This window comes from Echeneis naucrates, chromosome 16 (assembly GCF_900963305.1).
Source record: "Echeneis naucrates chromosome 16, fEcheNa1.1, whole genome shotgun sequence".
Taxonomy (NCBI): domain Eukaryota; kingdom Metazoa; phylum Chordata; class Actinopteri; order Carangiformes; family Echeneidae; genus Echeneis; species Echeneis naucrates.
In genome coordinates this window covers 17,773,701-17,795,526 of record NC_042526.1, presented here as the reverse complement: position 1 = coordinate 17,795,526, position 21,826 = coordinate 17,773,701, and the positions used below count along the sequence as shown (strand labels likewise).

Here is a 21,826-nt window from a genome sequence, read left to right as displayed (position 1 = left end):
CTAAATTTACTTAAAAACTTTACAGATTTTTCCACATGGAAATGAATACAACCAAATATAATGTACAAAATACTTAGTAAGTAAAGATAGACATTTATTTTATCCTGGCTAAGGATATCCTAGCTCCACTGTGCAGGACTGATTAAAGCCTCTATTTGATCAAATTAAATTGTTTTTGCCCTCTGTAGCTCAACTAGTCTATATATCCGGTTTTCGTGATTATGATGTTCAAAATAAAACGTGACTCATATATGTATGAGCGGTTATTAAGACTGTAGATAAAAGAAAAACATACACAGCAACAGTAATGAACGCATCAGATGGAACTCAAGTTAGTTTCTGAAGTAGTGGACAGTTATGTGACAGACTTGTGTAAGAACAACGCAAAATAGTGCTTTCTTTGGAGTTTATTAATGTTGGACAGTTTAATCAGTCTCCTTGGAGACCGTCAAAAATTGCCACAGCCGACTATATTTCAAGTCGTCCAGGCGGGGTATTGGGTAAAGTTTTCAACTAGCAATAATCGCGCCTCGGATAAACCTCATAGACTACGATACTGCCACTGCGCAAAGATGAAGAGGAACAGTCCCAGAGAGAGTGTGTGGGGGATCAACACACACCTTGTTAGGGGTTTGCTGTTCACTGTGGGGGCTGTAGTCTCTGTTAGTAGGAGGGACTAATCACTCCAGGTTGGAGGTGCTCATTTTACTTCTGACTCAGCTGCATTTACTTATCTTCACAGAATCCGCATTCAAAACTGGGAAATATCATAATATCATGTTTCCTGACAACAGGTGAACCTTTATTATTTTCTACCTAAAGAGCCCCTCGCGGTTCTGATCAGGGCTGATTAAAGCCTCCATTATATCAAGTTGAAATATTTCTGCCCTCTGATGCTTGACTGTGTTTCATATGTACGTGCGGTCTGTTCTCATTAAGTTATTCCATGGAAAAGAGACTTCTATGGGTTTTAACTGGAAAAATACATGAAGAATAATATCTTAGTGCAGTTTAAACAAAGATGAGAAACACTGCAGCTCCTCACGTACAACAAAATATTTTTTTTTTGCTCTGACTCCACACAGCACGGGAACAGCTCACTCATAACTTGAAGACTACCATCATGTTAATATTTGACATAAAGATCAGCCTCCTTAGAGACCGTCAAAAATTGCCACAGCCGACTATATTTCAAGTCGTCCAGGCGGGGTATTGGGTAAAGTTTTCAACTAGCAATAATCGCGCCTCGGATAAACCTCATAGGCTACGATATTGCCACTGCGCAAAGCTGAAGAGGAACAGTCCCAGAGAGAGTGTGCGGGGGATCAACACACACCTTGTTAGGGGTTTGCTGTTCACTGTGGGGGCTGTAGTCTCTGTTAGTAGGAGGGACTAATCACTACAGGTTGGAGGTGCTCATTTTACTTCTGACTCAGCTGCATTTACTTATCTTCACAGAATCCGCATTCAAAACTGGGAAATATCATAATATCATGTTTCCTGACAACAGGTGAACCTTTATTATTTTCTACCTAAAGAGCCCCTCGCGGTTCTGATCAGGGCTGATTAAAGCCTCCATTATATCAAATTGAAATATTTCTGCCCTCTGATGCTTGACTGTGTTTCATATGTACGTGCGGTCTGTTCTCATTAAGTTATTCCATGGAAAAGAGACTTCTATGGGTTTTAACTGGAAAAATACATGAAGAATAATATCTTAGTGCAGTTTAAACAAAGATGAGAAACACTGCAGCTCCTCACGTACAACAAAATATTTTTTTTTTGCTCTGACTCCACACAGCACGGGAACAGCTCACTCATAACTTGAAGACTACCATCATGTTAATATTTGACATAAAGATCAGCCTCCTTAGGGACCGTCAAAAATTGCCACAGCCGACTATATTTCAAGTCGTCCAGGCGGGGTATTGGGTAAAGTTTTCAACTAGCAATAATCGCGCCTCGGATAAACCTCATAGGCTACGATACTGCCACTGCGCAAAGATGAAGAGGAACAGTCCCAGAGAGAGTGTGTGGGGGATCAACACACACCTTTGTTAGGGGTTTGCTGTTCACTGTGGGGGCTGTAGTCTCTGTTAGTAGGAGGGACTAATCACTACATGTTGAAGGTACTCAGTTTACTTCTGACTCACATTCACACTAAATTTACTTAAAAACTTTACAGATTTTTCCACATGGAAATGAATACAACCAAATATAATGTACAAAATACTTAGTAAGTAAAGATAGACATTTATTTTATCCTGGCTAAGGATATCCTAGCTCCACTGTGTAGGACTGATTAAAGCCTCTATTTGATCAAATTAAATTGTTTTTGCCCTCTGTATCTCAACTAGTCTATATATCCGGTTTTCGTGATTATGATGTTCAAAATAAAACGTGACTCATATATGTATGAGCGGTTATTAAGACTGTAGATAAAAGAAAAACATACACAGCAACAGTAATGAACGCATCAGATGGAACTCAAGTTAGTTTTTGAAGTAGTGGACAGTTATGTGACAGACTTGTGTAAGAACAACGCAAAATAGTGCTTTCTTTGGAGTTTATTAATGTTGGACAGTTTAATCAGTCTCCTTGGAGACCGTCAAAAATTGCCACAGCCGACTATATTTCAAGTCGTCCAGGCGGGGTATTGGGTAAAGTTTTCAACTAGCAATAATCGCGCCTCGGATAAACCTCATAGGCTACGATACTGCCACTGCGCAAAGATGAAGAGGAACAGTCCCAGAGAGAGTGTGTGGGGAATCAACACACACCTTGTTAGGGGTTTGCTGTTCACTGTGGGGGCTGCAGTCTCTGTCGGTGGGAGGGACTAATCACTCCAGGTTGGAGGTACTCATTTTACTTCTGACTCAGCTGCATTTACTTATCTTCACAGAATCCGCATTCAAAACTGGGAAATATCATAATATCATGTTTCCTGACAACAGGTGAACCTTTATTATTTTCTACCTAAAGAGCCCCTCGCGGTTCTGATCAGGGCTGATTAAAGCCTCCATTATATCAAATTGAAATATTTCTGCCCTCTGATGCTTGACTGTGTTTCATATGTATGTGCGGTCTGTTCTCATTAAGTTATTCCATGGAAAAGAGACTTCTATGGGTTTTACCTGGAAAAACACATGAAGAATAATATTTTAGTGCAATTTATACAAAGATGAGAAACACTGCAGCTCCTCACGTACAACAAAATATTTTTTTTGCTCTGACTCCACACAGCACGGGAACAGCTCACTCATAACTTGAAGACTACCATCATGTTATTATTTGACATAAAGATCAGCCTCCTTAGAGACCGTCAAAAATTGCCACAGCCGACTATATTTCAAGTCGTCCAGGCGGGGTATTGGGTAAAGTTTTCAACTAGCAATAATCGCGCCTCGGATAAACCTCATAGGCTACGATACTGCCACTGCGCAAAGATGAAAAGGAACAGTCCCAGAGAGAGTGTGTGGTGGATCAACACACACCTTGTTAGGGGTTTGCTGTTCACTGTGGGGGCTGTAGTCTCTGTTAGTAGGAGGGACTAATCACGACATGTTGAAGGTACTCAGTTTACTTCTGACTCACATTCACACTAAATTTACTTAAAAACTTTACAAATTTTTCCACATGGAAATGAATACAACCAAATATAATGTACAAATTACTTAGTAAGTAAAGATAGACATTTATTTTATCCTGGCTAAGGATATCCTAGCTCCACTGTGCAGGACTGATTAAAGCCTCTATTTGATCAAATTAAATTGTTTTTGCCCTCTGTAGCTCAACTAGTCTATATATCCGGTTTTCGTGATTATGATGTTCAAAATAAAACGTGACTCATATATGTATGAGCGGTTATTAAGACTGTAGATAAAAGAAAAACATACACAGCAACAGTAATGAACGCATCAGATGGAACTCAAGTTAGTTTTTGAAGTAGTGGACAGTTATGTGACAGACTTGTGTAAGAACAACGCAAAATAGTGCTTTCTTTGGAGTTTATTAATGTTGGACAGTTTAATCAGTCTCCTTAGAGACCGTCAAAAATTGCCACAGCCGACTATATTTCAAGTCGTCCAGGCGGGGTATTGGGTAAAGTTTTCAACTAGCAATAATCGCGCCTCGGATAAACCTCATAGGCTACGATACTGCCACTGCGCAAAGATGAAGAGGAACAGTCCCAGAGAGAGTGTGTGGGGAATCAACACACACCTTTGTTAGGGGTTTGCTGTTCACTGTGGGGGCTGTAGTCTCTGTTAGTAGGAGGGACTAATCACGACATGTTGAAGGTACTCAGTTTACTTCTGACTCACATTCACACTAAATTTACTTAAAAACTTTACAGATTTTTCCACATGGAAATGAATACAACCAAATATAATGTACAAAATACTTAGTAAGTAAAGATAGACATTTATTTTATCCTGGCTAAGGATATCCTAGCTCCACTGTGCAGGACTGATTAAAGCCTCTATTTGATCAAATTAAATTGTTTTTGCCCTCTGTAGCTCAACTAGTCTATATATCAGGTTTTCGTGATTATGATGTTCAAAATAAAACGTGACTCATATATGTATGAGCGGTTATTAAGACTGTAGATAAAAGAAAAACATACACAGCAACAGTAATGAACGCATCAGATGGAACTCAAGTTAGTTTCTGAAGTAGTGGACAGTTATGTGACAGACTTGTGTAAGAACAACGCAAAATAGTGCTTTCTTTGGAGTTTATTAATGTTGGACAGTTTAATCAGTCTCCTTGGAGACCGTCAAAAATTGCCACAGCCGACTATATTTCAAGTCGTCCAGGCGGGGTATTGGGTAAAGTTTTCAACTAGCAATAATCGCGCCTCGGATAAACCTCATAGACTACGATATCGCCACTGCGCAAAGATGAAGAGGAACAGTCCCAGAGAGAGTGTGTGGGGAATCAACACACACCTTGTTAGGGGTTTGCTGTTCACTGTGGGGGCTGCAGTCTCTGTCGGTGGGAGGGACTAATCACTCCAGGTTGGAGGTACTCATTTTACTTCTGACTCAGCTGCATTTACTTATCTTCACAGAATCCGCATTCAAAACTGGGAAATATCATAATATCATGTTTCCTGACAACAGGTGAACCTTTATTATTTTCTACCTAAAGAGCCCCTCGCGGTTCTGATCAGGGCTGATTAAAGCCTCCATTATATCAAATTGAAATATTTCTGCCCTCTGATGCTTGACTGTGTTTCATATGTATGTGCGGTCTGTTCTCATTAAGTTATTCCATGGAAAAGAGACTTCTATGGGTTTTACCTGGAAAAACACATGAAGAATAATATTTTAGTGCAATTTATACAAAGATGAGAAACACTGCAGCTCCTCACGTACAACAAAATATTTTTTTTTGCTCTGACTCCACACAGCACGGGAACAGCTCACTCATAACTTGAAGACTACCATCATGTTAATATTTGACATAAAGATCAGCCTCCTTAGAGACCGTCAAAAATTGCCACAGCCGACTATATTTCAAGTCGTCCAGGCGGGGTATTGGGTAAAGTTTTCAACTAGCAATAATCGCGCCTCGGATAAACCTCATAGGCTACGATACTGCCACTGCGCAAAGATGAAGAGGAACAGTCCCAGAGAGAGTGTGTGGTGGATCAACACACACCTTGTTAGGGGTTTGCTGTTCACTGTGGGGGCTGTAGTCTCTGTTAGTAGGAGGGACTAATCACGACATGTTGAAGGTACTCAGTTTACTTCTGACTCACATTCACACTAAATTTACTTAAAAACTTTACAAATTTTTCCACATGGAAATGAATACAACCAAATATAATGTACAAATTACTTAGTAAGTAAAGATAGACATTTATTTTATCCTGGCTAAGGATATCCTAGCTCCACTGTGCAGGACTGATTAAAGCCTCTATTTGATCAAATTAAATTGTTTTTGCCCTCTGTAGCTCAACTAGTCTATATATCCGGTTTTCGTGATTATGATGTTCAAAATAAAACGTGACTCATATACAACAACAGTAATGAGCACATCAGATCCAATTGGATTTACTTTTGGAAGTAGTGGACACCTATATGAGGGGTCTATGTAGAAACAACGCAAGTTAGTGTTTTCTTTATAGTCCATTAATGTTGAACAAGTTAATCAGCCTCCTCAGAGACCATCAAAAATTGCCACAGCCGACTATATTTCAAGTCGTCCAGGCGGGGTATTGGGTAAAGTTTTCAACTAGCAATAATCGCGCCTCGGATAAACCTCATAGGCTACGATACTGCCACTGCGCAAAGATGAAGAGGAACAGTCCCAGAGAGAGTGTGCGGGGGATCAACACACACCTTTGTTAGGGGTTTGCTGTTCACTGTGGGGGCTGTAGTCTCTGTCGGTGGGAGGGACTAATCACCACAGGTTGGAAGTGCTCATTTTACTTCTGACTCACATTAACAGTAAATTTACTTCAAAACTTGGATAAGAAATTACGAACTTTTATTATATCCTACCTAAAAAGACTGCTGTTTTGAACAGGGCTCACAAAAGCCTATGTTGGCTTTCATAAAATATATTTTATGAACTAAAATATATTCCCCTCCTGTAGTTTGTCTATGTTTCATATATCCCTTCAACCCCGATTGCGCGAATTTGCCTCAAGCCGCTTCCATTCAGAATGTGTCCCGGATGACGGGTGTATTCCTCCGATTCCGGTTGATGCGTCTTCAGTACTTGCATAGGAACCTTTTTGCAGCACCAGTTTCTCGTAGGACTGGTTGGCGTCGGAACTACCATCGGTTGACGGAAGTGAAAGTTCCGGTTAGCAATACGCGCGAAACGATTCAGCAAATTTGGAAAAATTGGCTAATTTGAGGTAAGTTGTTCCAAGAAACAAAAACGCACCAGCCTACTGCTTGTTTCTACAGCTGACATACACGTGACTAATATTTTTGACGTGATATGACGAATTTAATTAGTTGCTAATTCGTTAAAGCCGGATATAATGGAACAATGCTGCACATGAACTGTTGTATTTAAATCGGTTTCAACTCGCACGCGCATTTTCTTTAGGAAGTGTCATTTAGTATTTTTTTTTTTTAATATGAGATGAACTTTCGGATGAATATAAAACTGTAAAAATAACGAGGTAGCTCTTGTCTTATTGTGCAAGTTACGTGATGTACCATTTGCAGCTGTGACAGTGATGTGCATAGTAGGACATAGTCCAGAATTGGGTTGAGAGGGTGGAGGGCTTAAGGAGAGAAATAAAAATAGCATGCTGGGATATAAATGCAATTCCTGCCCTTCAAAATGAACGCATCATTGTTCTATATGTGAGGAAAAACAGCAGTATTTATGCCATAAATCTGTATAGAGGTTCAGTGTTTCTGTTGTTTATATTTGACCATACATTTGTGAATGTAACCATGTTTACGTGTAATGGATATAGTGTGAATAAAAATGTCTGCACTTTTGTATAATGATTTCTGTTTTCTACACCAGGTGATGAAAGCAGCAGCAGTGATGAAGACTGCGATGGAAATGATACTCTTCTTAGCGCCGATGCTACTGCTGCAAGAGGGAAATCAGCTGTTGCTACAAACAGGTCTTTGATTTCATCAGAAAATCTACCCCATGTTTGGTGGTGTGATCTTCTGCAATGTGAATGAACACAGTTTATAGCGTGATTATAGACACTTTTGTTTCCCGTCGTTGTCATTGTTCATTAATTTACAGATGAAAATTTAGAGGTTGAAATCTCTTAAATTAAAAGCCTGAGCTCTGTTTGACATTGATGTATAGTTTGTGTAACAGTCACATTTATTTTGTGTCTTCAATAAAAAAAACTGCATCCCTGAGTCGGGATAATGTGTTTTATTTCTTTTACCATTATTGCCCGTTTTATCTAATTTGCGACATTCCTAAATTTATATCTATTCTATATACTATAGTCAGTATAACAGTCTCCACTTAATTTAACATCTACTTGAAAGCAAAACCACAAATAATAATTTTTTTTATAGAATTGGAAATCATCAACACACGGGGTTTGCTGTTCACTGTGGGGGCTGTAGTCTCTGTCGGTGGGAGGGACTAATCACTACATGCTGGAGGTACTCAGTTTACTTCTGACTCACATTCACACTAAATTTACTTAAAAACTTTACAGATTTTTCCACATGGAAATGAATACAACCAAATATAATGTACAAAATACTTAGTAAGTAAAGATAGACATTTATTTTATCCTGGCTAAGGATATCCTAGCTCCACTGTGTAGGACTGATTAAAGCCTCTATTTGATCAAATTAAATTGTTTGTGCCCTCTGTAGCTCAACTAGTCTATATATCCGGTTTTCGTGATTATGATGTTCAAAATAAAACGTGACTCATATATGTATGAGCAGTTATTAAGACTGTAGATAAAAGAAAAACATACACAACAACAGTAATGAACGCATCCGATGGAACTGAAGTTAGTTTTTGAAGTAGTGGACAGTTATGTGACAGACTTGTGTAAGAACAACGCAAATTAGTGCTTTCTTTGGAGTTTATTAATGTTGGACAGTTTAATCAGTCTCCTTAGAGACCGTCAAAAACTGCCACAGCCGACTATATTTCAAGTCGTCCAGGCGGGGTATTGGGTAAAGTTTTCAACTAGCAATAATCGCGCCTCGGATAAACCTCATAGGCTACGATACTGCCACTGCGCAAAGATGAAGAGGAACAGTCCCAGAGAGAGTGTGTGGGGGATAAATAATAAATATAAACATGTAAAAAATAACGAGGTAGTGTTGCGTTCCCAAAGTGAACTCACACATTCGTTTGATGAAGGATGAAGGAGACGTCCAAACCAGTTTCATATGTTTTATTTGAACACTAACAGTGAAATAGAGTATAAAAAAGAGATCGTTTACAGAGCTCTGGACCAGACTATGTTTCCCTGACCAGCAGACAACTCCAGCATCAGTTCACGAAGTCTGATGCTCTATCTTTCCCTGGTCCAGTTTTTGTTATGGTTACACAAAGGAAATGAGGTATATGGGTGTGACTTTTTCGGGTTGCACACTTCCTCCTTATATCATCTGGCTCCATTCCTGCGATCAGCCACTTATTGCTGTTGTAGGTCCCTGTTTTCTGTGGATGAGAAAGGAGAACAGACACAAACCGCAAAGTCCACAACCCCAGTGTTTCTCCTTCATTCAATCATAAAAAGGCCATGATTATATATACTGTATATACATCTTTAATATAAAAACATGTAAGGGGTATAAAATCTGATATTAAAACAATATGTGATTCACTGAGTTAAAACAGCATGATTATCTACCATACAAAAGTATGTAAATAACATAGGTCAGAAATCCCAACAATCCCCCTTTTGATCTCAGACATTTCTGAGATCAACCAAAAAAAAAATAATAAAAAAAATACACTACGCAAGACCCTGTGATGCCATCAGGTGTCGCCCTCAAAACCATCATTTACTATCTCCCTTGTAAGGAGGGACATCTGATATGGGGGAGGCTGAATCTGAGGCTCCTTTCCCTCAGTGGTGGCAGTGATGAGATGGCGACATAAAGCACAAATACAAGGTATACAACAACATCCACACAGTACCAATAATCCTGTAACAAAAATGAGGGAGGAGATAACATCACCAGGTTTCGGCACTTACCAAACCAGGAATCTAAAATATCAATGAGTGGGTCATTTATTCCAGTGTGTGCAGCTATTTCGCCATTCAAAACTCTAATGGCCTATCAGGTGCCGTGTTATTAATTATCACTGTACAACACTGATCTCCGAACATGTGACAGACACCCCCTTTTTTTTTTTACTCCGACTCCTCCCTAAACAACAAAGGTAGAACAATATATACAATACATGTAAATCCAAGCAGTTGTTTCCTTATTACATCATCCATTTTAATACATAAAGGAAATATAAAAAGAAAAAAGAAAATCTTTCTTTTATTCAAAGTCCTATCACTTAACTTGTATCTGTAAGAAACCTTTAAAATAAAAAGCACTCAAAACCTTCACTCCTACTTCTGAAAACATAACGCCGTCCACAACATAAATCTTCGGTCACACAAACTTTATTCAGAACAGCTCTTATGTTGCAAAGTAAATAATTACTTTAGTAGTGGTGACAGCATTTATGGCCCTGAGGTCTTGTGCCATGCAGTACCTCCCTAGGTCTGTGTTTACGACAAGTAAAATGTGAGTATCCCAGCTAGAATAAGACCTCTGTAAAACTCCTACTTTCAAAAAACCTTCAACTGTGTCTTGTATGCCCAGTGCATCCTCAGGTTTTGCTGATATTGAGACTGCCAAATAGGTCGAAGTGCACTGTGTTTAAATGTGATGGGTGAGAATGATGAACGGAAGCCAAAATCTGTCAGGCTCTGTGACCACAGGCCAGACGGCATCGAAGACAACATGGGCTCGGCAGACTCATGATCCGTTTTCTCTCGGTCATGAAATCTCTCAATATATCTATGTTCCATCAGAGCAACATCACGTGTAGCATGCACTATTTTATACGACTTGTCAAGATGGGGTGTAAAGCAGACCAAGAATTTGCGTAGGAGATCAATCAGACACTGACATGAGACGTTTACACATGGAGCCCAAATCTTTAGCTTGATGATCTTGCATGCACGACAAGACACACCCTCAGGCCCAACCAGGATTGAGTCAGCTTGAATATGCTAACCCGTGCCCTCCACTTCACTGTAGAAGGTGTGCTGGTAAACATCATTTCTATCTCTATCGTAAAGCAATGTGACATGGTAGGGGTCAGTGGGAGGAGAGTGGGGATGCAGAGCCTGTAACCAGGGACGCCACTGAGTAAACAAAGAGATCATGCCAGTAAATGTGGGGCCATCAGGAGTGATCAATCCCCATAAATGTCACCGTAAGCAGTTGCTGGAGGAGTGTTGTTGGCGGCCAACATCATGTGTGAGGTGGTGGGGAGAGATGGAATAGAACAGTGTGTTGTAAAACCATCAGGAAATGCCACAGTCAGTCTGTCCAGACTACAGAGCAGCTTTTTTTTACTTTTTTCTGTTGATTTTAACCTTCACACATGTATTGATCATGTTATCTTTAAGTAGGACTGGACCTTTCAATTAACTCTTGTGTACGTTATTGTGATTTGATTTTTTTTTTTTTTTTTTTTTTTTTTTAATAAACAATAACTCATGAAGCCGGGCTTCGGTTAATTCTTGAAGACATTTTTTTTAAATCCTCATTCATTTCCTCCATCTCAAGCAATCCCTTCACTTCTACTAACAGCATTTGATAAGGTGGTGGAGCAGAGCAGGGCAGCTGTGGGTAGAGAGATGCAGTGGGAGGGGTGGAGGGGTTTGGCCTCAGGGCCTCCTGTTTCTTATTTGTATGTGTTGGGATTCTTTTTTTTTTTTTTTTGCATAAAGCACAACGCAGGCTAGAGTTAATTGATGAATCAGTGCTCTTGTTTATGTATCTTTCTTAAGAAGTTCTTTCATCCAAGATTTCTTTTGAAACAACTTTGGTTGTTTTTTTTCTTATGTTTATCTAGCTCCTGTTTTGCAGTGGCCTCAAGTTGTATTAAAAACTACAATAAACTACCACTACTGTCCTCCACTCTCCTCCTCCTATTTCCATTCTTCCCACAAAGCATCAATTTTATGATTTAGTTTCTGTCTCGCCTGTCCTGCCTGTCTACTCATCACTTACTGGTTTCCATTGCTTACATCATGGGTCTAGAATAATTATCACCAAACTCTTCACTCTATCCAACTCACCATCCATCCTAGATGTATGTGTGTGTGGTATACGTACATCCTGTTCGGATTCCGTTCACTTAATCTCTGTCATTACAGATTCTCCTGCTCTCCAGCTCCCCCTGAAAAACTAATTTTATCTAATTTGGCCCCCTCTTCTCTCTTTTTTTTTTTTTAACTCTACTCCCCAACAGCCAGTCAGTTTGTATGGCATACACCCGAGCAACTGACCGTTAAGTTGTGTATAGCCTTGAGCCAGTCAGTGTGTATGGAGTTCACCCGAGCCACTGACCCAATGAGCTGCACTCACTTTTCAGTGAGACGTGTAGCTTGTGTTAGCACCGTTAGGTTTCCACTACATGTGTTTACAACTCAGACACTCAATGCAACACTCCTGAGACACTGTTGTAACTGCCACCCCAATTGTTTTCCCCACATAAAAATAATATGACACCGAGATTTTTTAAACCTCTGGACTTCTAGGCTCCAGCCAGGATCTCCAACCCTCAGTCTCTCAGATCACTCTCGGATACCTCCAATACGGAATTTCTGACGAGAGCTTAAGGCTACAAACTGATCCCTCTCTCGGAGTAAAAAACAAATTAATACACTCTGCAGTAAAACTATCCTGGATTTACTGACACGTTTGCGCCTTGGATCCCTTAAACGACCTACAAACTTCACTACTCTTTGGCAATAGCAAGTTAGGGGACTTTTAGGGCTTAACCCTGGGACTCCAACCCTACAAAAACATTAAATATTCAATCCTCTATATCCTTATAATTTTAAAATCTTTTACCACTATGAGATCTTAAGCCCTCCTTGTTGTCCTCATTAAGTCCCGGACCTCTGGTCTACACTCACATACGGTTCTGTTGAACACCAGTTACGGTGCCTAGTCACATGAGCACTTACATCAGGTCCGCGACTCCGGACTATCACAAGGAAATTTAGCAACCAAGTCACCTTAAAAATTTATATGTCGAATTCACCTAGGGAGGTTCCATTCAGACGACTATCTAGTCCCGTCGGCGACTACCTCCCGGGGCCAGCTATTAGAAAGACTCTAACAGTCCCAATTGCCTTGCAACCCCAACCACGGTTTTCACAACGATCTCTTTTCTCAGTCACTTCACTGTTTACAGACAATGTGACAATGTGTTTACAGACAATGACTCGCATTAACGCTACATGTACTGAAAAACTTTACAGATTTTTCCACATGGAAATGAATACAACCAAATATAATGTACAAAATACTTAGCAAGTAAAGATAGACATTTATTTTATCCTGGCTAAGGATATCCTAGCTCCACTGTGCAGGACTGATTAAAGCCTCTATTTGATCAAATTAAATTGTTTTTGCCCTCTGTAGCTCAACTAGTCTATATATCCGGTTTTCGTGATTATGATGTTCAAAATAAAACGTGACTCATATATGTATGAGCGGTTATTAAGACTGTAGATAAAAGAAAAACATACACAGCAACAGTAATGAACGCATCAGATGGAACTCAAGTTAGTTTTTGAAGTAGTGGACAGTTATGTGACAGACTTGTGGAAGAACAACGCAAAATAGTGCTTTCTTTGGAGTTTATTAATGTTGGACAGTTTAATCAGTCTCCTTAGAGACCGTCAAAAATTGCCACAGCCGACTATATTTCAGGTCGTCCAGGCGGGGTATTGGGTAAAGTTTTCAACTAGCAATAATCGCGCCTCGGATAAACCTCATAGGCTACGATACTGCCACTGCGCAAAGATTAAGATGAACAGTCCCAGAGAGAGTGTGTGGGGAATCAACACACACTTTGTTAGGGGTTTGCTGTTCACTGTGGGGGCTGCAGTCTCTGTCGGTGGGAGGGACTAATCACTACAGGTTGGAGGTGCTCATTTTACTTCTGACTCAGCTGCATTTACTTATCTTCACAGAATCCGCATTCAAAACTGGGAAATATCATAATATCGTGTTTCCTGACAACAGGTGAACCTTTATTATTTTCTACCTAAAGAGCTCCTCGCGGTTCTGATCAGGGCTGATTAAAGCCTCCATTATATCAAGTTGAAATATTTCTGCCCTCTGATGCTTGACTGTGTTTCATATGTACGTGCGGTCTGTTCTCATTAAGTTATTCCATGGAAAAGAGACTTCTATGGGTTTTAACTGGAAAAATACATGAAGAATAATATCTTAGTGCAGTTTAAACAAAGATGAGAAACACTGCAGCTCCTCACGTACAAGAAAATATTTTTTTTTGCTCTGACTCCACACAGCACGGGAACAGCTCACTCATAACTTGAAGACTACCATCATGTTAATATTTGACATAAAGAGCAGCCTCCTTAGGGACCGTCAAAAATTGCCACAGCCGACTATATTTCAAGTCGTCCAGGCGGGGTATTGGGTAAAGTTTTCAACTAGCAATAATCGCGCCTCGGATAAACCTCATAGGCTACGATACTGCCACTGCGCAAAGATAAAGCGGAAGAGTCCCAGAGAGAGTGTGTGGGGGATCAACACACACCTTTGTTAGGGGTTTGCTGTTCACTGTGGGGGCTGTAGTCTCTGTTAGTAGGAGGGACTAATCACTACATGTTGAAGGTACTCAGTTTACTTCTGACTCACATTCACACTAAATTTACTTAAAAACTTTACAGATTTTTCCACATGGAAATGAATACAACCAAATATAATGTACAAAATACTTAGTAAGTAAGATAGACATTTTATTTTATCCTGGCTAAGGATGTCCTAGCTCCACTGTGTAGGGCTGATTAAAGACTCTATGATATCAAATTGAAATATTTCTGCCATCTGATGCTTGACTTTGTTTCATATGTATGCGGTCTGTTCTCATTAAGTTATTCCATGGAAAAGAGACTTCTATGGGTTTTAACTGGAAAAACACATGAAGAATAATATCTTAGTGCAGTTTAAACAAAGATGAGAAACACTGCAGCTCCTCACATACAACCAAATAATTTTGTTGCTCTGACTCCACACAGCACGGGAACAGCTCACTCATAACTTGAAGACGACCATCATGTTAATATTAGACATAAAGATGCGTCTCCTTAGAGACCGTCAAAAATTGCCACAGCCGACTATATTTCAAATCGTCCAGGCGGGGTATTGGGTAAAGTTTTCAACTAGCAATAATCGCGCCTCGGATAAACCTCATAGGCTACGATATTGCCACTGCGCAAAGATGAAGAGGAACAGTCCCAGAGAGAGTGTGTGGGGGATCAACACACACCTTTGTTAGGGGTTTGCTGTTCACTGTGGGGGCTGTAGTCTCTGTTAGTAGGAGGGACTAATCACTACATGTTGGAGGTACTCAGTTTACTTCTGACTCACATTCACACTAATTTACTTAAAAACTTACAGATTTTTTCCACATGGAAATGAATACAACCAAATATAATGTACAAAATACTTAGTAAGTAAAGATAGACAGTTTATTTTATCCTGGCTAAGGATATCCTAGCTCCACTGTGTAGGACTGATTAAAGCCTCTATTTGATCAAATTTAAATTGTTTTTGCCTCTGTAGCTCAACTAGTCTATATATCCGGTTTTCGTGATTATGATGTTCAAAATAAAACGTGACTCATATATGTATGAGCGGTTATTAAGACTGTAGATAAAAGAAAAACATACACAGCAACAGTAATGAACGCATCAGATGGAACTCAAGTTAGTTTTTGAAGTAGTGGACAGTTATGTGACAGGACTTGTGTAAGAACAACGCAAAATAGTGCTTTCTTTGGAGTTTATTAATGTTGGACAGTTTAATCAGTCTCCTAAGAGACCGTCAAAAATTGCCACAGCCAACTATATTTCAAGTCGTCCAGGCGGGGTATTGGGTAAAGGTTTTCAACTAGCAATAATCGCGCCTCGGATAAACCTCATAGGCTACGATACTGCCCACTGCGCAAAGATGAAGAGGAACAGTCCCAGAGAGAGTGTGTGGGGGATCAACACACACTTTTGTTAGGGGTTTGCTGTTCACTGTGGGGGCTGCAGTCTCTGTTAGTAGGAGGGACTACATGTTGGAGGTGCTCGTTTTACTTCTGACTCACATTAACAGTAATTTTACTTCAAAACTTGGATAAGAAATGACGAACTTTTATTATATCCAACTAAAAAGACTGCTGTTTTGAACAGGGCTCACAAAAGCCTATGTTGGCTTTCATTAAATATATTTTATGAACTAAAATATATTCCCCTCCGGTAGTTTGTCTATGTTTCATATATCCCTTCAACCCCGATTGCGTGAATTTGCCTTAAGCCGCTTCCATTCAGAATGTGTCCCGGATGACGGGTGTATTCCTCCGATTCCGGTTGATGCGTCCTCAGTACTTGCATAGGAACCTTTTTGCAGCACCAGTTTCTCGTAGGACTGGTAGGCGCCGGAACTACCATCGGTTGATGGAAGTGAAAGTTCCGGTTAGCAATACGCGCGAAACGATTCAGCAAATTTGGAAAAATTGGCTAATTTGAGGTAAGTTGTTCCAAGAAACAAAAACGCACCAGCCTACTGCTTGTTTCTACAGCTGACATACACGTGACTAATATTTTTGACGTTACATGATGAATTCAATTTGTTGCAAATTCGTTACAGCCGGATATAATGGAACAATGCTGCACATGAACTGTGCTGTATTTAAATCGGTTTCAACTCGCACGCGCATTTTCTTAAGGAAGTGTTATTTAGTTATTTTTTTAAAATATGAGATTAACTTTCGGATAAATATAAAACTGTAAAAATAACGACGTAGCTTTTGTTCTTGTTGTGTAGGTTACGTTATGTACCATTTGCAGCTGTGACAGTGATGTGCATAGTAGGACATAGTCCAGAATTGGGTTGAGAGGGTGGAGGGCTGAAGGAGAGAAATAAAAATAGCATGCTGGGATATAAATGCAATTCCTGCCCTTCAAAATGAACGCATCATTGTTCTATATGTGAGGAAAAACAGCAGTATTAATGCCATAAATCTGTGTAGAGGTTCAGTGTTTCTGTTGTTTATATTTGGCCATGCATTTGTGAATGTAACCATGTTTACGTGTAATGGATATAGTGTGAATAAAAATGTCTGCACTTTTGTATAATGATTTCTGTTTTCTACACCAGGTGATGAAAGCAGCAGCAGCGATGAAGACTGCGATGGAAATGATACTCTTCTTAGCACCGATGCTACTGCTGCAAGAGGGAAATCAGCTGTTGCTACAAACAGGTCTTTGATTTCATCAGAAAAACTACCCCATGTTTGGTGGTGTGATCTTCTGCAATGTGGATGAACACAATTTATAGCGTGATTGCAGACACCTTTGTTTCCCGTCGTTGTCATTGTTCATTAATTTACAGATGAAAATTTAGAGGTTGAAATCTCTTAAATTAAAAGCCTGAGCTCTGTTTGACATTGATGTATAGTTGGTGTTACAGTGAAATTTATTTTGTGTCTTCAATAAAGAAACTGCATCCCTGAGTCTGGAAAATGTGTTTTATTTCTTTTACCATTATTGCCCGTTTTATCTAATTTGCGACATTCCTAAATTTATATCTATTCTATATACTATAGTCAACATAACAGTCTCCACCTAATTTAACATCTACTTGAAAGCAAGACCATAAATAATATTTTTTATAGAATTGCAAATAAATTCAGGGAGTTAGGGGATATTCATGCTTTTATTAAGATATTAGATGGAAAACGTGACTTCTGTTTTTTAACAGGAAACAGGAAACAGCAAAAAAAATGTATGAATAGTCCCTTTTATACAAAGTCAGCAAACTGATAATTTGATGCTCGATTAAGTCAGATAATCTGGATGTTAAAGAAGAACGCACTCGGGTAGTACTCAAAACCCAGACTTTTCTTTTTCAAGTCGTCCAGGCGGGGTATTGGGTATCACTACAGGTTGGATAATACATAGTCTATATATCCGGTTTAGGGATTATGATGTTCAAAATAAAACGTGGCTCATATATGTATGAGCGGTTAATAAGACTGTAGATAAAAAGAAAAACATACAACAGTAATGAACGCATCAGACGGAATTTGAGTTTGATTTTAAGGTAATGGACAGCTTCGTGACCTTTTTATGTGAGAACTACAGATTTTGTCGGTTTTTTCTAAATTCATTTATGTTGGACAGTGAAATCAGTCTCCTTAGAGACCGTCAAAAATTGCCATTGCCGACTATATTTCAAGTCGTCAAGGCGGGGTATTGGGTAAAGTTTTCAACTAGCAATAATCGCGCCTCGGATAAACCTCATAGGCTACGATACTGCCACTGCGCAAAGCTGATGAGTATTCGTCAGACACGAGGGTGTCACTCCGCTGCATATGCTCATCGGTGGCGGTGTCATATTTCCAGTTAAAAAAAAAAAGTCAAACCAGCTCCTGTTGATCAATCCCCTAATATCTGCCACTTTTTGCTGCTTGTTGAGGTTTTGGATGGTTTGTGCGTCGGTTTTAAAAATATTTTCAAAAGTGTCACGTTGTCGCAATGCATTATGGGATCGTGAATATCTTATTCGTGACACTGTCTCACTCCAGCGTTTCCAAATGTTTGGAGCGAAACATTCATTCATATTGGTTGCAAGTTCCATTATTAAAAGTAAAACACATACAAATGGTTGTGCATTTTTGGTACGTTAGTGTCGTAAATAAACATCGATATTCTACGGTGGCCTCCACGACATAATTTCTGATCGCAAATTCCTTTTTCGCAACGTTAACTTAGGAATAAACGGGTAAGAAAGCAAACGTTTCACTATTGTATCAAAAGATAGCGTTTTCCATGTATGTGGACAGAAGTAGTGTCACTAATGAAGACCATATTCTCTCAAATGGCCGGAACACCGAACCCATGTTCCAGCATGCTCCCTCGACAATGCTATGCTAGCGAAACACCACCAGATGCCAGTATAAACAAGTAAGAAGCCACTGTAGCTGTGATGGGACGCTCATTAAAAAATAACCGATTATGTTCCAAGTCCTTGGAAATAGATTAATAATGAAACACTTTACGAGCATCTGTTGGCAGACTTTTGGGCCCATAATACAAAGTCGACCATTATTCAGCCGTAACCTGGGTAACAAAAACCCTTGGGACGATTAACGTTAGGTCTTGGCAGACTTGACGTCAGCAGCTGAAAATGTGTGTTATTTGAATGTAACAGGTACGTTCACGTCAGGTACGACTGAACTTTCCTCATCTGCTCATTAAATCTACATCTAAAAGGATGTAGGACTCTCAAGAGGAAAACCCGCGCTCTTTGCTCGAAAGGAATATGTTCCGAAATAAGGAAATGAATCCACAAAGGCCATGGCTCGTTATCAGCAGGATCACCTGTCAGGAAGTGTTCCGTGGAGGTGTCGGCCTTAACTTATGTTACTACTGAGAGATAAACATCCAAGTTTATTTATTTGCCAAAAATGTGTTTCACAAACATGCTTCCTGTAGGGCCCTCTGTGATAACAAGAGTCCAGCGGCCTCATGCCCCCAGGAGCCCTTAGTGCCCCATGTGACATATTATTAGAGTCTATACAACTTCATTGATTAGTAATTGGTAGATAGTTCTATCAGTGAAGTACAATATCAACTATGAACAGTCACCCATCCTTGATCATTTAACCTAACTGTCTAAAAAGAGACTTTTTCTAACTCTTCAGTTATTGCATCCATTCATTTACAAGTCGGGCAAATAAATAAAGACATACATCAAACAACTGTCTTTACTATCACATCATATAGTCATATAAAAAAGGGAGACAAGCATATATTTACATTTCAGAAACTGTCATTTTTATTTCAGCAGGTACCAGTGATTTTTGCCATTAATAATTTCCAATGTAGAGTACTGGTTAATCTGGGTGCCTGAGGGAATATTGAAACTGCCATGTATATGTGCAATTGGGTCCCTGAGAGGTTAATTGTGTGAGGATTTATAGATCTAGATTGAGGTCAGGGGAAACAGAAACTGACAGGGGAATAGATTTCAACACAAGACCTGAATTTCATTGGCAATTTCTTATTTTTATAATATATATATATATATTATGAGTGCTGTCTACTATATGTGTGCATAGTGGATTACCTTAAACAAATTTCATGTTTGTAAAAACCCATTACTTTCCAGCACTGGGCCAGAGGTGATTATAGACTATCAGCTATGGAAGCATATGACTTTGAATATTTAATATTCCTGAAAACAAGGCCTAAGCTGCACAGTGAATTATCATTTTTGCCTTCCCTGTTCACATGTTAAAATTTGTCGTATTTCTTTTTCACCCTTTTCATGGTCCCTTTTCACTGTGATGACACCTTTCTTTTTGAAATCATTTTCAGCTTTATTCAAATGATGGCGAGTGACAGGAGAGAATGGGGGAGAGAGGGAATGGCATGTGGCAAAGGCTGCTACTCTCAGGGCTGAGCCTTAAAGCTCTACAAGGTGAGCCAACTAAGTTGCCCCATGAAACCCTTCTATATCCATTTGTTATAGACTGGAGTTTCTCAGAGTTTCAGATAAAAAAACAATTAAGACAAAATACACATTCAGAATGCTGCCTAGATTCTCCAGCACAGTGAAACAGTAAATTTTGAAATTTACATACATAGTTGATGTAGGAATTTCTCCCTGAAGAACACGGCACTAAATTCTTGGTCTTATTTGATCATCCATTTTTATTGAGGAATTAACTGTAAAGGTTTAATGGGGGTCCTGAGGTTATGGGTTAAAGTGTGATGTTTGAGCCCTAAAAAAATTAAAAGAGGCCAGAGGGTGCATTCATTTAAAAAAGAGATAGATTTGTCAGTTATACAAGTCTCTAGGGAAAGAAGATGGGGAAAACGAGGCATGCTTGATGCTGTACATGTATTTTGATCTGGTCATAAGCTCTTACTAATGGTATACACTTTGAACACTGTGTACTTGTGGTACAACACAAACTGTAATTTAACTATGTGGATATTAGCCCTTTCACTTGTTGTGAAGCTTCAGTGGGATAATGCAGGTGCTTTTGGGTGCTCAGCAGATAAGCATTGGCATACCAGGTGTTAGAGCTGCCTGGGCTGACACATTAGACAGGGATTTGCTGCTGCCAGAATGTCAGGCCAATGAGGCTCGTAGAGGTAGGCTTGGATCACTGTCAGGGACAGGTAAGTACGCAGATAAGGGGATTACACCATGTTTGCGCCAAGTAATCTCAAATGAATCCTGCCAGCCTCTGTTTCATCCTCACCTGGAAAGCCTAAATTTCTCTCTTTTCAACCCAAGAAACACATTACATGGACAGAGTTCAATTCACAAGATGATCCATTTAACCTGGCTTTTAAAGCCTTTGAGGACATATTGGGTTATGGCCATTTAACAACTCTGACAGTAATAATCTCCTCTAATTCTCTAAGGAACCTGATTACTTTTTTGTATTAGTATTTTCCCTTTTATCGGCAGCTCTGTCCAATCAACCGATGTGTGGTATTTTTTGTAATCACCTGGGTCTTGCCTCCACACCACGCGAGGTTTGGTGTGCAGGTCCCTCACTACAAGGCTTAGACTTGAACTGTTGAACAAAAAAGGGGCTGTTAAAGTAGTTGAAATCCCTTGGGGCTGTGGCTCTTCCCGCTGGTAGGCAGAAAGATGAAAATAGAGTGTAACAGATGGCTTAGCTGTTTCTGCCATTCAGCACAGGCTGCTGGGCAGCCCACATTATACTATGCCAAACAAATGGGGCTCACTGGGCAGCCTATAGCCTTCTAAATGCTAAGAGATATTTTCCCCTTGAACTATCAATCACAGGGCTCTAAAAAGAGACAGAAAGCACAGTCATACTCAGGTCATGATCCAACCTCACATGCAGCATGTGGAGCGCTCATATTGGGTAAAGTAAGACTGTTTTGGGTTGGGGAAATGTAAGCTTGTCAGCTAAGTCTGTGGACTGTGTGCGTGCCAACTAGGCTGATCCAGCTTAGACCACACTTTTCAGCTTTCTCCCTGTAATCACACTTACACAGACCTTGTGAAGGACACAAAACCTTTTTGAGTTACCA

The 21,826-nt window shown here is 39.7% G+C and overlaps 1 long non-coding RNA gene and 15 other non-coding genes across 16 annotated transcripts; 1 reads left to right on the top strand and 15 right to left on the bottom strand.

The window, feature by feature from the left end:
• Nucleotides 1-433: 433 nt before the first annotated feature.
• LOC115057074 (U4 spliceosomal RNA) lies at nucleotides 434-574 on the bottom strand. The gene has a single exon (XR_003841878.1). It is a non-coding gene; the product is annotated as a U4 spliceosomal RNA (small nuclear RNA).
• Nucleotides 575-1,149: 575 nt separating this feature from the next.
• Nucleotides 1,150-1,290, bottom strand: LOC115057070 (U4 spliceosomal RNA). Its single transcript, XR_003841873.1, has one exon. It is a non-coding gene; the product is annotated as a U4 spliceosomal RNA (small nuclear RNA).
• A 575-nt stretch (nucleotides 1,291-1,865) lies between these two features.
• Nucleotides 1,866-2,006, bottom strand: LOC115057080 (U4 spliceosomal RNA). Its single transcript, XR_003841883.1, has one exon. It is a non-coding gene; the product is annotated as a U4 spliceosomal RNA (small nuclear RNA).
• Nucleotides 2,007-2,593: 587 nt separating this feature from the next.
• Nucleotides 2,594-2,734, bottom strand: LOC115057090 (U4 spliceosomal RNA). The gene has a single exon (XR_003841892.1). It is a non-coding gene; the product is annotated as a U4 spliceosomal RNA (small nuclear RNA).
• A 573-nt stretch (nucleotides 2,735-3,307) lies between these two features.
• On the bottom strand, nucleotides 3,308-3,448 carry LOC115057066 (U4 spliceosomal RNA). The gene has a single exon (XR_003841870.1). It is a non-coding gene; the product is annotated as a U4 spliceosomal RNA (small nuclear RNA).
• Nucleotides 3,449-4,034: 586 nt separating this feature from the next.
• LOC115057077 (U4 spliceosomal RNA) lies at nucleotides 4,035-4,175 on the bottom strand. The gene has a single exon (XR_003841881.1). It is a non-coding gene; the product is annotated as a U4 spliceosomal RNA (small nuclear RNA).
• Nucleotides 4,176-4,762: 587 nt separating this feature from the next.
• Nucleotides 4,763-4,903, bottom strand: LOC115057076 (U4 spliceosomal RNA). Its single transcript, XR_003841880.1, has one exon. It is a non-coding gene; the product is annotated as a U4 spliceosomal RNA (small nuclear RNA).
• Nucleotides 4,904-5,477: 574 nt separating this feature from the next.
• Nucleotides 5,478-5,618, bottom strand: LOC115057097 (U4 spliceosomal RNA). The gene has a single exon (XR_003841898.1). It is a non-coding gene; the product is annotated as a U4 spliceosomal RNA (small nuclear RNA).
• Nucleotides 5,619-6,160: 542 nt separating this feature from the next.
• Nucleotides 6,161-6,301, bottom strand: LOC115057071 (U4 spliceosomal RNA). Its single transcript, XR_003841874.1, has one exon. It is a non-coding gene; the product is annotated as a U4 spliceosomal RNA (small nuclear RNA).
• A 458-nt stretch (nucleotides 6,302-6,759) lies between these two features.
• LOC115056924 (uncharacterized) lies at nucleotides 6,760-7,856 on the top strand. Its single transcript, XR_003841839.1, has 2 exons — nucleotides 6,760-6,871; nucleotides 7,501-7,856. It is a non-coding gene; the product is annotated as an uncharacterized LOC115056924 (long non-coding RNA).
• A 719-nt stretch (nucleotides 7,857-8,575) lies between these two features.
• On the bottom strand, nucleotides 8,576-8,716 carry LOC115057075 (U4 spliceosomal RNA). Its single transcript, XR_003841879.1, has one exon. It is a non-coding gene; the product is annotated as a U4 spliceosomal RNA (small nuclear RNA).
• Nucleotides 8,717-13,390: 4,674 nt separating this feature from the next.
• LOC115057072 (U4 spliceosomal RNA) lies at nucleotides 13,391-13,531 on the bottom strand. The gene has a single exon (XR_003841876.1). It is a non-coding gene; the product is annotated as a U4 spliceosomal RNA (small nuclear RNA).
• A 574-nt stretch (nucleotides 13,532-14,105) lies between these two features.
• On the bottom strand, nucleotides 14,106-14,246 carry LOC115057079 (U4 spliceosomal RNA). Its single transcript, XR_003841882.1, has one exon. It is a non-coding gene; the product is annotated as a U4 spliceosomal RNA (small nuclear RNA).
• A 591-nt stretch (nucleotides 14,247-14,837) lies between these two features.
• On the bottom strand, nucleotides 14,838-14,978 carry LOC115057096 (U4 spliceosomal RNA). The gene has a single exon (XR_003841897.1). It is a non-coding gene; the product is annotated as a U4 spliceosomal RNA (small nuclear RNA).
• A 588-nt stretch (nucleotides 14,979-15,566) lies between these two features.
• On the bottom strand, nucleotides 15,567-15,709 carry LOC115057082 (U4 spliceosomal RNA). The gene has a single exon (XR_003841885.1). It is a non-coding gene; the product is annotated as a U4 spliceosomal RNA (small nuclear RNA).
• Nucleotides 15,710-17,935: 2,226 nt separating this feature from the next.
• LOC115057065 (U4 spliceosomal RNA) lies at nucleotides 17,936-18,076 on the bottom strand. The gene has a single exon (XR_003841869.1). It is a non-coding gene; the product is annotated as a U4 spliceosomal RNA (small nuclear RNA).
• Between the last annotated feature and the right edge of the window lie 3,750 nt (nucleotides 18,077-21,826).